Source organism: Alexandromys fortis, unplaced genomic scaffold, assembly GCF_014885135.2.
Source record: "Alexandromys fortis isolate MF-2015 unplaced genomic scaffold, M_Fortis_MF-2015_v1.1 scaffold_0, whole genome shotgun sequence".
Taxonomy (NCBI): Eukaryota; Metazoa; Chordata; class Mammalia; order Rodentia; family Cricetidae; genus Alexandromys; species Alexandromys fortis.
This window is the reverse complement of record NW_026067949.1, coordinates 42,260,481-42,273,829: the sequence shown is the minus strand read 5'-3', so window position 1 is coordinate 42,273,829 and position 13,349 is coordinate 42,260,481. Positions and strand designations below refer to the sequence as shown.

The 13,349-nt window shown below is 41.2% G+C and overlaps 1 long non-coding RNA gene across 2 annotated transcripts; it reads right to left on the bottom strand.

Moving 5' to 3' along the window:
• Positions 1-5,672: 5,672 nt before the first annotated feature.
• Positions 5,673-10,367, bottom strand: LOC126506600 (uncharacterized). Of its 2 annotated transcripts, none has more exons than XR_007593266.1 (3): positions 10,229-10,367; positions 9,148-9,279; positions 5,673-7,039 (listed from the first exon to the last, which is right to left on the bottom strand). It is a non-coding gene; the product is annotated as an uncharacterized lncRNA (long non-coding RNA). The 2 variants fall into 2 exon arrangements; XR_007593267.1 differs by having other exon boundaries at positions 10,117-10,241.
• Between the last annotated feature and the right edge of the window lie 2,982 nt (positions 10,368-13,349).

The following is a 13,349-nucleotide window of genomic DNA, read 5'->3' as shown; positions in this document are numbered from 1 at the left end:
TTAAGAAAGGGTTTCTCTGTGTAGTCCTAGCTGTCCTGGAACTTGTTTTGTAGACCAACTGGCCTTGAACTCGCAGAGATCCACCTGCCTCTGCACCACCACTGCCTCGCTAGAATTTATTGTTTTATAATCTCCCAGGAGCAGTTCATACCTGAAATTTCCCAACCTATGATTCAGCTAAAACTTAAAATTCAAGTTCTGAAATGTCTATGAGTTTTGCAAATAACTATGAACAGAATAACAATGAGAGGTGGATTATTTGCTCTCAAATCACTTGTAAGTTTCTCATCTGTCACATAAGTAATTGTCCATGGTCTTTTGTAGAGTATTAAAGAGACATGCTTCTGTGACTTGATTATAGGAAGCTATATAATGTAAATGTTTGAAAGATGATTGTAAAATATTATTGAGTATATAAGTTTTGAATTATGCTTTTTATGATTGAATTGAATTGACTTTCTATGATATTGACATAAAATCCCTTTATTAAAATAATATACTTGGATTTGGAGGGGTTTTTGCAGAACAATATCAGTGAATAATACGATAGCAAAAGTATGCATTCAAATAGAATGTGTAGCAAATATCAGTAACTTAGGACACTGGGCCACTCCTCCCCAGAGGTGCCTGATTATTTGTTGTGTCAGCCCTAGTGACCTTAATACCAGGAGCTTGCATAAGTAGCTCAAATGTGTATAATAGCTATTTCAATTGTTTTACTCTATCTATACTCTTTCTGCGGCCACATATGAAAAGTATGTAAGTTAGCATTTTCGGATTGATTTAAAGGCAGGTAGATGGCTGTATTGATCAGTCCAAATTTCTTTCTGCAGTTCCACGGGCAAGGGGCCAAGATAAGCATATCAGGAATGCTGGTATTTAAGAGCAAACATTCCCTGGCATCAACAAGCACGGTGTCCTGCTGACGGGGCACGCGGCACAATGTTTCGTTCTAATTTCAAGCGGTGTCACCCCATGCTCTACGCATGCTCAGCAGATACTGGAGGAACACTGACTGGGACGTAGGCTGTTTTCTAGGCTGTGAGGATGCATTGAATAAGACAGAACAATGAGAAATGAATAAGACACTCTTGACCTCAGGGAGCTCACTGACCAACAGAAGAGACGGGCGCACTGCAACGTACTTATAGGACAACATTTCAAGGCATGTGCATGACGAGTGCACGGTGTAGCTAGGATAGTAAAGGAGAGGTCCTAAACCAAAGGCAACCTCACGCCTAAAGATGTGTGGGCTGCAACCTCTTCAGCTCCCTATGGAACTCAAACGACTAGAAAATTTAGAAATCCCTCTCGCTGGGTGAATTTGTGTTTGTGGAGCAACATTTTGGGAGGCGGGGGTAAAATGGAATAAGCAGGCAGAAGGCTGAGGGGAGTAGGAGATTATGAAGAGAGGTTATTTCCAAAAGTCTCACCAAATCAAAGACCCCACCTAGGCCCCACCTAGGAAATGAGTGGAACTTCCTGCAGGAACATTAAGAAAAAAAAAATGAAAGGTAAGGTGGGCAGCAGAAGAGAAAAGAAGAATTTTCAATTATTTAGGTTTCCAATCTGAGTATGGGGATATGGTTATTTTGCTGGTACAAGTTCTTCAAAGACAATATCCTTAAAGAAAGCCACAAGATCATCTGTGGAAATGGATTTATCAACGATGACAGATAAACTACATCACACAGATAATTAAGGCTAAAACAATATCCAACCTGGGAACACCATTGGCCTGGGAGACTGAGAAGTTCTCCTGGGCTCAGACATATGAGCTAAAAAGGTTTTACTGAGCACAGTTAGTGAAGGAAAAAATAACCTTTAAGGTAAAAGAAAGCCAGAACAAGACTAAAATGGGGGGGTGGGGACCTAAGAAAGGTCCACCCGGGGGTGTTGGAAGCCTGGTGTGAGATGACATGGTTGTATAGAAGATGGCTTTGTATCTAGATTAACCATAGTAAACATTTCAGCTTGTGCTCAAAAGCTGCTGAATCAGGCTTAGTTGGCTCAATGATTTAATCTGATTTATGCCTCAGAAAGATTTCCCCAGCTGCAGTGTGGGAAAAGGTTAGAAAGCCAAGAAAAACGCATGTAGGAAAAGTAGCCAGAGAATTCATGTGATAATCCCAGCAGCAGAAGACAAGATCTTGAATTCTTCAATGGGGTAGAAATGGACAGCTATGGAAATATTTAATATTGGCCTTTGACCTAACAAGAAAACCTCGTCTCTACAAGATGTTAGAAAATCCCTTTGTTCTTCAGCTTTCTTGTTTTTATGTCAACAAAACCAATAATAATCTGTGCCCACTAAAAGTCTATCTTCCTCTTCTGCTAGACCGTGCTTGAAGGACCCTGACTACGGAATTCCCTATCCAAGTGACCCTGAGAACCTTCTCAGGCCTGAAATGGCCTCTTCCATCAGGGTATCCTCCTGTTACTCAGTGGTTGAAAAGCAGTGATGTAGCAAGATGACTGGCAGGGTCTATACATGTTAAATTCCAGGCATATTTAAGTCTTCTAAGACCATGTATCTTTTAGATGGTTATATATTAAAGGATATAGCGGTCCCAGGCAAGGCCTAACCTATGATCACTATTTGTGAATCACGAAGAAGGGAGAAATTGCCATGTAGGTGGCACACATCTGTATTTACAGCATCCAGGGGTCTGAAGCAAAAGGATCACAAGTTCCAATCCAACCTAGCTACATAGTAAGACCAATTCTCAAAAATGAAAAAAAAAAATTACTGAGAGAAAGAAAATGACACATAGAGAAGAAATCCATGATGCAATCTTAAGAAAGATTCAAAATTCAAGAACAGATGACCAGGGGTGTGGGAGAAAATCAAGACAGTGTTATCACAAGCAGCAAACAGAAAGGGGGGATTCAAAGAGTAAGAGGAGCTGCTCTGTGCCCCTCACCCCCCCCCCAGCCCTTCACTAGATTCATCATGGTCCCTTACTCCCCCTCTGCCATCTCCAGCCTCTGACAGCTGCCTTGGAGTCCCCTCCAGGATGTGCTCCGATTCTCCATGATGAACTAGTCTCTAATTTCCGTGTGCCTTTTCTCTAATACATACCCACATCAATTTCCATTTCTAAACTTCCTGGCAAATATAGTGGTGTAATATCTGCAAACCATACCTAACCTTCCCTAAAATACAGAGGGGCAGTTACTCAGTATCCTCACACCACTGAAGATGGAACACGCCTGAAGCCATGGTTCCATGGGTCCCTAAATGTCACCACGTAGGTCCTGTCCACTAGGACAGAAGGTTAGTTGTCCCTGGTAAACAGTGCCGAAGGCCTGAACTTTGGCCATTAAACTTTGGAGTCTCTCTTGGACTGTTCCAAAATTGTTTTCTCTGCCTTTTTTTAAATCACTGAGGTTGCTACATTAAAGTTTCCATGCAATTGAAATTTACAAATTGCATTTTACATTTGGCCTATATGGAGTTCTGCAAATCCACGAGCCAAGTCTTGGGCTCATCCCAAACTCAGGCTGACACTTGCCTAGGGTCAAGCAGCCCTTCTGAATATCCATTGATTGCCAGTTTAACTTGCCCAATGAAGAGATACCTGCGCATGTATCTCTGTGCACATGCAGCTGTGAACAATTCCACATCATCTCGTTAGAATGCAAGGAGTACTTGCATGGTTAGAGGGAAAGAGTGGATGTAAATGAGTAGGTAGGGTAGAGGCTGAGCTGTCTTACTTCACTCCTGACCAACTAAAGAGGCTAACAACATTCTGGCCATCAGGCATACTGAGGTCTCTTTAGTTCAGTGCTCTGCCCTGCTACATCCATCACCCAAATGCTGGGGACTACAATGAGCCTTCTTTGCCCTCCCCACCCAAGTCTAAATCTCAGAATGACACCGTTTGACACACACATTCTTTGGTAGTCTACTTCGCTTAGTAAGGAAAAAGTGGTGCTGCAGAAATGTAAATATTACTGTCTCCGCAGTGTCTCAGCCCCCTAAATATAAAGCCATTTCTAAGAAACAAGTTTGTGGCCATTCGACAGATACATGCCCTTATTCCTTAATCAGTAAAATTAAAGTGGCAGTTACGACACTACACCAGCCCAGACATGGCTCTTTGGTTCACGCTCAGTGTCGCTTAAAGCTGTAAGTACTCACGGGAAACATCACTTCAGAAGTGCGCCTGCAAGAATGAGGAGGGCAGATATGGTTGACAATATTCTCCCTAAGTAATAAAACTCGCTTTGTCGTATCTTTACATATTTACTTGTTTTAAATGTCAATGTACATGTTTCAAATGTAGCTGCTTCCAATGTTCTTGGTTATCCACACACCAGGGAGTGGTTGTCTAACTTAACTGACTCTCATGTTGAGGGATGCTCTGCTTATTCCCAAAGATTCTGAATTAAGTTGTGTGTTCTGTTAACTCAAACATGCTTTTTAATCATAACTCTAAAATCTCTAGCCACCTCAACTTTTCTTCTACAAGATCCTTACTCACAAAAATACTTATAATACTGCAATAACATTTCAATGCCCAACTAGCTTTAGGACAGTTTTCACACAATCGTGAAGTGAGCCCATGTGTTGCGAAAGTAGTTTGTAGGTAGGTAAAATGGATAGGATAGAATCGAATTGATCCAAACGTGTTCAGCATAGAGCATAGTCATAGAATACCTGAAAGGCCCCGAGTTCCAACCCCTGCATCACACACACACACACACACACACAAGCACACACAAATATTAATACACACACATAACTATTTTAATTCCCCATTCCCTCCCTGCCATTTCTTCTCTGTCTCACCCCATTTTTCTCTCTCTGAACTCTATGTGTTCTCTCTCCTCCATCCCCCACTCCCCTGAATCCCACTGAGTCAGCTTAGTGCTGCCCATATGTGCATACGTGCGGGACCATCTATAGGATCACGGTTAGTGCTCCAGCACCTGCATGCCCAAGCCTCCCTCCATCAATAGATCTTTGGGTAGAGGTGAGGCTTCATGAGCCCTCCCCCATACATGTTGTCTTGACCTTGTGCAGTCTTTGCATGCAGTTCTAGCTGCTGGGAGATCCTTTGTACAACTTCACTCACGTCTGAAAAATGCTGTCTTACTGGAAACGTCTACTCCTTTTGACTTTTAGGATCTTCCTAGCCCATCTTTCAAAATATCCCTGAGCATGGAGGGGAAGAGGTATCTGGCTTGTGATGTCATAATTCTCCATGTCACCCAGCTCCATAGCTTTGGAGTGACTTCACCTAAAGATTTTGATCCACCATATACTTTTACTTAGTTAAATGGTTCTGATCCAAACCCCTATTTATCCTTACACCCAGGACACTGGTCCTGCTCCCATTCAAGCTCTTACTTCCAAGCCCCACAACTCAAAAATGATGTCCACATTTCTAGTCCTTAACGATTCTGAAAAACCCTAAAATGCCACTTTAAAAAAAAAAAACATGCCTTGATGATTCCCCATTACTCATTAAGTAAACGCCAAGTGTCTTTCCTTGGCACTCACAGTGTCTGTAATCTGATTGCACTAATTTATAAAGTCCCAGGAAAGTGAGTCGCTTGTCACTGCAGCACCCCTGCTGGCTAGCACGGGGCTGACACACCATACATGCTCCAACTGTTGCTGGAATTGATGAGGATACAGATGAAAAAGAGATGAAGAAACGATCTCTATGGCATAATCCTTTATTTCTCTCTCATAGACAAATTCCATCATTCACCATATTGTAACTTTTTTTGCAAGTCAACAAGATGCAAAACACCCCCATTAGGTAAGCAATGTATAAGGTGCTCTGAGGTGACCTCCTTTTCCCCAGTCTGTGTGTTCATTTCCAGACCACAAGCTCTGCTGACAAGACAGTTTTCCCATGTAGTCTGTGCAAATCCTCCCATCTTTGAAACGCATCTTTTAGTTCCCTCCTCCAGTCCTAGATTGTTAGTGTAGTCATCATTTTGTTTTCATCCTTGGTTAGAGCTCTTCAATTTGTATGTTTTTACAAACATGTATAACTATTTTATGTTTTTAAATATTGTCCTATTTATTCTATTAGATTTTGCGTTTGGAAGAATGTGAATGCTTGCATCTCAAGAGCCTTCGCGTTCCTTGGGAAGTACAGTAACCCCAGTAACTCCACAGAGCATTGAGTATTGCAGCACACGACGCCCGTCTCTGCTCTATGCACTACCACACAGTTGGTGAGCCAGGCAAGGGGCTGGAGATTGAAACACACAGAGACAGACAGAGAGAGGCAGGGGTCATCCTTGATGCCAGAATGCCCCAAGAATGCCCCCTTTATTGTGTTCAGGGGCAGCTTATATAGGGATAGCCACGCCCCAGCCAAACACACCAGAAACCATTCCCCTACCATCAGGAACTCCTGAGGGTCTCGTGCTCAGAGCAGCTGTAGGTACTCAGATCAGGGGAAAACAAGAAATTCAGGATCTGGGGGTTCACAGCTCCCACAGAGTATGTGTGGCGGGAACAATGCCAGGGATTGTAATGTATTTAACAAAAACTAGTAAAATGCCTAACTGTGTCACTCTTAACAGTACTTATGCACATCAGTGCACCCATTCCCCCTGAGGACTTTATCTCAGAACATCATCATTGTCTTGTTTTATAAAGCTAAGGCTGAGACACAATGAGAGAGATATAGTAACATGTCTAAGACCCAAACCAGCAAACAGAACAGATTATAAATTAGGGTCCTAGGGTATAGTTCAGTGGTAGAACATTTGCCTGGCAGGCACATAGTTCTGAATTCGATTCCTGGTATTTAAAAACCAACAGTATGACCATTCTCTGATAGTCCCTCAGAAGTATGGCATCAGCAAAGTTACATCCCTGGCTGTCGATGGTGAAAATTCCCGAGGAAAGGCGATGTGTTTCTTCTTCCAGAAGGCATGCAGGTGAACTCTGTGTCGGTGATTTGGTTATTCTTTTTTCTCAGAGCCCCTGAAGGTCATAGATGCTCTGAACCTTCTCTGTAAAATTCCCAGGAGGAAGACAGGCAGTTGGTAGAAGATACAACAGAATCTGAAGGAGGAAAAAAAAAAAGACATTGGTTACAGCCCAGGCAACAAAGCACTAATGTATCTGTGACTCCACAGTATTCAACCAAAGAATGAAGTCCTGTCTTTTGAGAAACCACGAAAGGAGCTGGGGGTTGTTACTTTAAGGCACAGGCCGTCAGGTGCTCCATGATCTGCTCATGTGTGGATTCTTGGGAAGCTGATCTCATGGAGTAGAACGGCAGTTACAGTAGATGGGGAGAGATACAGAAAGGCAAGGACCAGGCAAGGTCAATCAATGGCTGTTAGATTAAAGTTAGATAGGAACAGGAAGATCTGCTGTGCAATAGCACAGCACATTGATGTTAAAGAAAACAGCATGGACAGACTTTTTTTTCATTCAATTAAAATATAAGCAGATCATTTTGCAGGCAAATGGATGGAGCTAGAAAACATCATTTTGAGTAAGGTAACCCAGACCCAGAAAAACAATTATCACATGTACTCACTCATAAGTGGGTTTTAAACATAACGCAAAGAAAACCAGCCCACAAATTCCAATCCCAGAGAACCTAGACAACAATGAGGACCCTAAGAGGGATATACATGGATCTAATATACATGGGCAGTAGAAAAAGACAAAATCTCCTGAGTGAATTGGGAGCATGGGGGCCTTGAGAGAGGGGAGGAGGGGAGAAGAGAGGCAGGGAGGGGAGAAGAGAAAAATAAATTAAAAAAAGAAAAAAGAAAATATATAATCAGATCATCTCTTCATTCCCTCTCCTACCCTTCCCGTGTCCTAATGCCCACTAAATTCGCAGCCTCTTCTTCTTGACCTGCTGCTGCTATTTATACATATAAACCAATAAACATATAACTCAACCTGCTTAGGATAGATTTCTAAAAGATAAAAGAGGATTTTTAAAGTTCTCACCATAATAAATGAAAACCCTTTGAAAAGATAGATATATTTGAACTTAAACATTATACTGTGTGTGGGGCTGAAGAGATGCTCAGCAGCTAGAGCATTAACTGCTCCTGCAGAGGGGCCAAATTTGGTTCCTAGCATCCACACGAGGCAGCTCCCATAACTCCAGCTCCAATGGGATCCAAACATCTGGCCTTCATGAGCACCTATCCACATATATCACGGCACATAACCACATATACACAAAGAATCTTAAATAATAAAAATTTCAAATAAATAAATAGGATTTTAAAGTTATACAGTGCATACTCACATCAACATACCAGAGATCATCCAATTAATAAGTGTAATTTTATTTGCTAACTTGCTGTGCTGGGAATGAAACCCAGGAACTTGTGAATGCAATAAAAAATGTTCTACCATTGAGCTACACTTTCGTACAATTTCTACGTTTTGTGTGTTAGCCAATAATGAATTTAATTTCTTTAAGATGCTGTGTCTACTTTTTTTGTCTTACTGTGGATCCAAAATAGAATCCACTCCTTTATATAACTCTACTATTTCTAGAACAGTCATAGGGAATATTGAGAGGGTGCTGTGGGTAAAGGTGCCTGCCCCACAAAGCCCAAGAGCCTGCACTCGATCCCTGGAACTCACGTGAGGGACAAAGAGACTCCTCCAGTTGTCTGACAGCCCCCCGTGGCACACATGCCCACACAAATACACACATATGTGCATATGGAATACCTTTTTTTCAGTTTTTATAAAGAGCACTCGTGGAATACTTTGTTATAAGTGTTTAGTATATCTTTTCCTTTATTGGGTTGTCACTGCTAATAGATATACAGAAAGAACAGCCTTTCCAAATTTTAACCCCAGGTGACAAGCCCACACACGCTTGCCACGTAAGAAGATGGGGTTTGAGCTTGTTGGAGCCTGTTTTCGCTCTGGTTGCATTGAGGATTACCATTCAAACTAAGCGAGTTAAGTGAAACATCTGTGGAATGTTGGAAGATGGTGGCCGCTCAGAAACAGAACTGTTCCCTAACTCAGCAGAGTGGCCTGGGAAGGGGACGACAAGCAGGAGAAAAACAGGGTGCTCGGCGCTGAGAGGAAGGAGCTGCCTTTCTGCAGATTGAGAGACTTTCTGGCGCAGGTGCAAGGCTACCCCACAGAACTGCTGAGCACATCCTGTCTTCACCCACCTCGCTCACTCGAGTGACGATGCGGCATCTACTGTACTTCCCACACATCATCATCCTCTCTTGTCAATGATGCCTGAGACCTCTTACTCGTTTGCTAAGCACAGACATGGGGTGGTGGACAGGCCAAGGAGCCTGAAAAAAAGACGCAGATGTGGGACAATAAGAAAACTGCAAGAGTGTAGATGCAGATGTGGGGAACAGAAGCTTGGTGCCTCTATTATGTTTTATGAACCTGGTATGCAAACCAGATTCTATTATCTCATGTGGACCTTGAAGACATCAGAGATCCTACATTACTTTATTTGTCTATCACCGACAGTACACAATGGAGCCAACTATATTTAACCATTGTGAGAGCTCACTAAGGTATAATTAATTGATTGTACCTATTGTTCACACAGTGAAAACCAGATTAACCTGGATAGGAAATCCAATGAGCTTCCATCTTTTTTTGTAGGTCTTATGAGTCACCAGAAGATAAATCTGCAGAGTATCAATTGATTAACCTAGTTAACAAGGCAAATCACTTCATACTAACCAATAGCATGAATCTATCTTCATTCTGTGACTGTGTCTACATAACTTGACCCTAAATAGTAAATATCATGTGCAAAGAATATGATTGATAGGTACAGTTGTTTGATTTGGGCAAAGAGTTAGTCCAAAACTGTTCTCCAGTTTGTGCTGTAGAGAAAGAGTTTCAAGCCTTTATGGAACACACACATACACACACACACACACACACACACACACACACACACACACACATATTGGATTAACTCCTTCAAGGATTTTATAAATTAAAAGCAAAGATGAGGGGGGAAACACACATACACACAAAACCTATAATGCAAGACAGGAGGATACGAGTGCCGGTTACAAGCAATATACACTTCCATTCATTCAGAGTACTTTTAAATTTTGGTATTGTATAAAAAATAGTCTTTACATTTTACACTTAACAGTCACCTCTAATGGTTGCAAATGCCTCTAATGTACAAGAAGTTTCCAGCAGATACTACGGAATGAATTCATTCAGTCATTCTCAACAGCAGTTTATCCACCTCCAAAGGCCGCTGACCTGAGAGTTCCGCTGTAATCCTTTATCGCAGAAAATTTGCAAAGTCCAAGTAGATGGCAAATACCCTCCACAACACTCATTGACAAAGAGTGAACTATGTCCGTTGAAAAGTATACTCTGGGCAAATGAATTACAGAAAGTCCACACATACCAATGCCTTTCAAGGACTAGCCTGGATTAGGAAGAGGAGACCTGCTGAGTCCAGCAGTTGTGTATCAACCGGGAGATTGCACCTGGAGAGAGTCAACAAGGAGTCCCTGTCATTCTATAATGTGGGTGACAGTTTGCAGCTCTGGAAAGCTCTAGTGATAATTGCAATAAAGCGGTCTCTCACTAACACAAGACAGTGACTAATTCGGAGAATTAAGTCTCATACTGACTTCTGGATTAAGATAGCAAAGTGATCAACGCTTAGAATGCTGAGTATGAGCTCCCCTCAACCATGAATGAGCCTTTGTTATTGGACAAGGTAACTTTGAGCCCCAATTTCCTCAGCTGTAAATTGAGGGTATCAATTTGTTTTGATACATCGAAAATACTGAAAGCATACCAGGAGCGTAATAAAGTGAAACGTCTCTACTTCAACAGGTTCAGAAAAGAAATGAATTTGTGTTATGAAAGAAAAAGGACATGTTCGGAAACTAGGCTGTTCATGTTCCTTCCGTTGTTTTCCTGGAAACCTAGCACAATACAATAGGAAAGGAGAAATCAGTACAAATTGCAAAAATCAATTAAAATATCTTGGCTTTCTTGTGAAAACTTGAAGAATCAAAGAAAAAAATCTCTTCACACTATAAGCAATTACAGAAAGTTTTTAAAATGTAAGAATTCATTACTTTCCTACATATCAACAATTGACAATAGAATTTAAAATTTAAAAGATAATGCCATTTACATTAGCTTCCACTCCAAAAGAGATATCTATAGGCACAAATCTATGATAAGAATTGTTGTTTTAACCAGGCACAGTGGAATATTCCTTTAATTCCCAGACTTGGGAGGCAGAGGAAGGCAGATCTCTGTGAATTCAAGGCCAGTTTGGCCTACATAGTGAGTTCCAGGATAGCCAAGATTATATAAAAGACCCTGTCTCAAAAAAAAAAAGGAAAGGAGGGAAGGAAGGAAGGAAGGAAGGAAGGAAGGAAGGAAGGAAGGAAGGAGAAAGAACTTTTTTTCTTTGTAATTTTTTTGAGAACTTCATAAATGAACACTGCATCTACATTATTCTCATCCCTCCATCCATCCTCTTACACCTCTTGTTCCTCCTCCCAAATTCATGGCCTCTTCTTTATTATTGGTGTGTGTGTGTGTGTGTGTGTGTGTGTGTGTGTGTGTGTGTGTACTGAAACCTACTGAGTTCATTTAGCATTGCCTGTATGTACGTATGTTCAGCGACTGAACAACCTATCTGGGAGTTTGTCCCTATGGGAAATTGATTCTCTCCTTCTCAGCAACCACTGGCCACCTGTCATCAACGTGTGGGATCTTGCAGAATTTCTTCCATTCCTGTTGTCATGTCAACTGGTGCTGTCATCATACTGGTCTTGTTCAGGCAAGTTTATTGTTGAGTTGCCATAAGTACATCTTCTGTGTTATCTCTAGGGACATCTATCTAGCAACAGGCATCCTGGTTCTCTGGCTCTTACAGGCTTTTCTTCCTCCTTGATTTTTCCTGTGCCTTAGGTATAAGGATGTACTGCAGCTGTATCCACAGATTTTCTATAACATTTATATAAGAAAAATTATAAGATTTATGAAAGAAATCAGAAAACTTACCAAATATACAGATATTGAAAAACTTGGCACTGTCTTGATTTGGTTGCTTTCAAAATGGTTAATAGAGTCGGTACAGTCACAATAAATAGTCTACCATGTCATTTTGCAACAGTTGGCAGGCTTACTCCAAAGATTATATGAAGAGGCAAAAGAGCCACAATAAGTAAACGACATTGAACAAAGTCAGAGAACTGAAACCATTCTAAGATTTACTAAAAGCAAGAGTGGCTGAGACTACGAGACACTAACCAGAGAATTTGCAGGCGAAGAGAAGGAACAGGTCAGAGGCCTGAAAATACACCCATGTGAATACAGTCAAGAATCTTTGGAAAAAGACTAAGAGCAACACAAAGAGAAAAAGGTACTGTTTTCAACACATTAAAAAAAGGACAACCACATGCTAAAAGCATGAGTCCAGGCAAAAACAATAAGTTCCATAAAAATTAACTTTAAGTGTATCCTAGATATGAATTGAAACATAAAACTATGGGATGGCTATGGGATAATATAACAGGAAAAAATCTAAATGGCTCCAGCTTGGTGATGACATTTTAAATGTGACGCAAAAGGCACAATCTTATAAAAAGAAATTACAAACTGAGTTTCAATAAAATTAACTTTTTGGCCCTAAAAAGTCACTGCCAAGAAAATAAAAGAATTTGGAGGGGGGAGCAACATATAGAATTACTACTAAAACCATGTAATAAACCAGACATGGTGGTACATGCCTTCAATTCCAGCCCTCAGGAGGCAGAAGCAGGTGGATCTCTGTTGGTTTGAGACCAGCATAGTCTACACAATGAGGGGGAAGATAGGACTACACTGCAAGATCTTGCTCAGTACCTCAAGAACAATGGCAATGGGTTTTTGATCCTACTGTACCTATTGGTTTCGTGGGAGCCTAGGCAGTTTCGTGGAGGCTCACCTTACTAGACCTGGATGGAGGTGGGTGGTCCTTGGACTTCCCACAGGGCAGGGAACCCTGATTGCTCTTTGGGCTGACGAGGGAGGGGGACTTGTTTGGGGGAGGGGGAGGGAAAGGGGAGGTGGCGGTGGGGAAGAGACAGAAATCTTTAATAAATAAATAAAAATTTTAAAAAAAATAAAGTAAACGTCTTTGGGGAAAAAAAAGATCTTGCTCAGTAAAATAAACAAACAAAAAACTGTGTATCTGAATCTTAAGATTTAGCAATAAGGAAACACAAACTTTATAAAATACAGGATGAAGATCTTAACAGATACCTTATCAAAGATGTAAGGATGGCAAATGAGCAGTGAGGAAAGGCATCCCATTTCACATGTAACCAAGGGCTAAGACCTTACCATGTGATCTCTAAGTCCCACC